Below are 3,940 nucleotides of genomic sequence, written 5' to 3'. Positions count from 1 at the left end.
TGTTGGACAGTGCTGTGCTTGAAAAAGATCGAAAAAGGCAAACGGTAGACTGATATCTTGTTTGCCGCTTATGTAGAAATTATTGACCGGAATACTCGCAGAGTCAACGTACGAAAATCTTGAAAAACATGGAGTCCTGCCAAATGAATAGAGAGGTTGTAAGCGTAAGTGCAGAGGTATCAAGTATCAACTCCTGATAGACAAGACTATACTTAAAGACTGCAAGAGGAGGAAAAGTAACTTAGCCCTGTCCTGTAATGATTATCATAAGGTGTACGATATGATCCTACATTCTTGGATTATGGAGTGTATGAACCTATTTGGTATTGCATCGAATTGAGCGATGGCTTGGAAAAAGTATGGCGAATTGGAGGAAGGATCTGGCGGCATGCAGAAGTTTAGGGACAGTAGAAATTAGGAAAGGTATCTTCCAAGAGGACTGCCTGTCCCCACCGATCTTTGTACTGTGCTTGAAACGACTGACACTGATTCTGAGGAAAGCGAAAGCTGGGTACGGATTCAAAAGCTGCCAACAAAAAGTCAACCATTTGTTATTCATGGATGACCTCAAACTTTATGGAAAAGATGAAGCCTAAGTCAGTCCCCACGTTGATACAGTGTATACCTTCAGTGCTGATATCAGAATGGAGTTCTGACTGAGAAAGTGTGGCGTGTTAGTATTGAAAAGAGTCAAAATCAAATGTATGGATGTGCTAACGATACCTTCGGGGGAGGATATGAATGTACCAAGAAAAAGATGGGGAAGAAGACATATTGGATGCGAACACAACGTTAGAGCAGAAGAAAACAACATAGCATGGTATGTAAAAAATGCATGCCACAGATCCGCTGTTATTAGAAGTAAGAAGGTCAGGCTTGTGTAGGATGATGAAACATTGCAACGATAAAGCACTATACAATTAATTGAAAACGAACGAAACTGAAAATAGGTGGGTCAAGAAAAGAATGCATGGTCAGTTTCATAGGGATGTTGAAGATACGACAGAGAAAAAAGATGGCTGTGGATGACTAAAAGTGATTTAAAACGGGAAGCGGTGGCTTTGATATGTGCTGCCCAAGAGCAAACTACATAGAATACAGAAACAATCCATCAGAATGCGATAAGTGCAGAATCTGTGGAGAAAACGGTGAAACCCCATGGCATATTACCAGCCAATATATACGCCGCTAGTCTAGAAGGAATATAAGAGACGGCACGACAATATAGAAAGGCTTGTCCATTGGATACTTTGCAACAAGTATGGACTTGACAGAGCGAAAAATCGGTACGACCACAAACCTGAAGCCATTGTCGAAAATAGAAATGCAAAGATCCTATGGGATTTTATGATTCAGTGCGACCATGAGATTGAGAATAGGAAGCAGAACATAGTCTTAATGGAGAACGAAAACAAACTAAGCTGAATCATAGATATAGCATACCCAGTTGACAACAATGTATGCGATAAGGAAGAAAGAAAGATCGAGAGATATGACAGGTTAGCTTTGTAAGTTAAGCAGTTGTGGTCGATGAAAAAAAGGTAGTAGCAGTACCAACAATTGTCGGAGACATGGGAACAGTGAGTAAAAACCTCGAGAAGTACGCGGAACAAATAGGGCCTGGAATAACTGGAGAACTTGCAGAAAACATCACTGCTTGGAACCGCTCGAATACTCCGGAAGGTGCTCGAAAAATAAGATGTGTCACCTTAGTTTACTGGTAGTAAACAGCTGACACTGTAGAACATTTCCAGTGTTAGAAGCTGTGAAAAGGCAACAACAACAACAGGAGCAATAATAATAATAATAATAATAATAATAATGATGATGATGATGATGATGATGATGATGATGATGATGATGATGATGATGATGATGATGATAATTGTAATAATAATGACAAGAATAAGAATAAGAATAAGAATAAGAATAAGAATAATGGAGTTCAAGGCTACTGGATCAAACGATTTAGTGAATAACATGCACGAATAGCTGCGCAACTCAACACCTTCTTAAATGCCGACCAAGTAACACCAAAATGGTTGACATTGGATAGGACAGTGCTGTGCTTGAAAAACCATCGAAAAAGGCAATACGGTAAACAATTAAAGGCCGATATCCTGTTTGCCATTTACGTGGAAATTATTGACTGGAATACTCGCAGAATCAATGTACAATCATCTGGATAAACGGAGTCCTGTCACATGAACAGAAGGGTTACAAGTGTAAGTGCTGAAGTACCAAGGATCAACTCCTTATACACAAAATTGTACTTAGAGACTGCAAGAAGAGGAAAAACTAACTTAGCCATATCATGGATCGACTATCGTAAGGCGTACGATATGACCCCACATTCTTGGATTATGGAATGTATGAACCTATTTGGTATTGCATTGAATGTTGAGCGATTGCTTGGAAAGAGTATGGCGAAATAGAGGACGGAACTGACGGCATACGGAAGAAGTTTAGGGACAGTAGAAATCAGTCTTCAATGGGGACTGCCTGTCCCCACTGGTCTTTGTACTGTGCTTAATACCACTAATACTGATTCTGAATAAAGCAAAAGCTGGGTATGTAATCAAAGGCCCCCAACAAAGAGTCAGCCATTTCTTATTCATGGATGATCTCAAACTTTATGGTGAAGTTAGTTCCCTCGTTGATACGGTGTATATTTCAGTGCTGATATCAGAAAATGAGTTCGGACGGAGAAAGTGTGGTGTCTTACTCTTGAAGAGAGCAAAATCAAATGTATGGACGGGCTAACGATACTGGTGGGGAGGTTATGAAGCAGATAGAAGAGACGGGCAATACGTACTTGAGGATTTTGGAAATGGATAAATTGATGGCGAAAGAACTGACAAAAAAAAATTTAAGGTGGAGTATTTGCGCAGATTGAGAATGATTCCTATATCGAAATTAAACGGTCGGAATAAGATCGAAGCTATCAACACCTAGGCGGTTTCACTCCTTAGATATGGAGCAGGTGTTATTTCATGGACAGTAGACGAACTAAACAGTTTAGACAGAAAGACAAGGAAGTTGCTAACTAGATATGGGACATTCCACCCAAAAAGTGATACAGACAGACTGTATGTACCACGAGAAAAGGGGGATAGGACTTTTTGTGTGCGAACACCACATTAATGCAGAAGAAAACAACATAGCATGATATGTAAAAAATGTCAAAGAATCGTTATTATTAGAAGGAGGAATGTCCGGCTTGTGTAGGGTGAATGAATGCAAATATAATGCACTGTACAAACAAATGAAAACAAAGGAAACTGAAAATAGGTGGGTAAAGAAAAGGAGGCATGGTCAATTTCATAGGGATGTTGAAGATAAGACAGACAGAGAAAAAACATGGCTGTGGATGACTTTTAGGGATTTAAAACCGGAAGCGGAGGTTCTGATCTGTAACGCCCAAGTGCAAGCCCTAAGGACAATCTACATAAAATACACAATAGACAACACATCAGAAAGTGATAAGTGCAGAATCTGTGCACAAAATGGTGAAACTGTATGGCATATTACCAGCCAATGTACGCCAGTAGCCTAGAACGAATATAGGAGATGCCACGACAGTATAGCAAGGCTTGTCCATTGGACACTTTGCAACAAATATGGACTTGACAGAGCAATATTGGTACGAACATAAACCTGAAGTCATCATCGAAACGGATAATGCAAAGATCCTGTGGTATTTCATGATTCAGTGCGACCATGAGATAGAGAATAGGAAGCCAGACATAGTCCGAATTGAGAAAGAAAACAAACTATGCTGGATCATAGATATAGCATGCCCAGCTGACAACGTATGCGATAAGAAAGAAAGAAAAGCCGATAGATATAACAGTTTGGCTTCCGAAGTTAAACAGTTGTGGTTGTGGTCGATGAAAAAGGTGGTAGTAATGCCATTAACTTTCGGAGCCCTGAGAACAGT

The 3,940-nt window shown here is 39.9% G+C and overlaps 1 protein-coding gene across 1 annotated transcript in view; it reads right to left on the bottom strand.

The window, feature by feature from the left end:
- The window catches only part of LOC106873888 (protein artichoke), a 111,765-nt gene that overhangs the window by 79,245 nt on the left and 28,580 nt on the right, over positions 1-3,940 (bottom strand). The gene's annotated exons all lie outside the window — the stretch shown is intronic.

Source organism: Octopus bimaculoides, chromosome 29, assembly GCF_001194135.2.
Source record: "Octopus bimaculoides isolate UCB-OBI-ISO-001 chromosome 29, ASM119413v2, whole genome shotgun sequence".
NCBI lineage: Eukaryota > Metazoa > Mollusca > Cephalopoda > Octopoda > Octopodidae > Octopus > Octopus bimaculoides.
The sequence above is the reverse complement of the archived record's forward strand: the minus strand, read 5'-3'. Positions and strand labels throughout refer to the sequence as shown.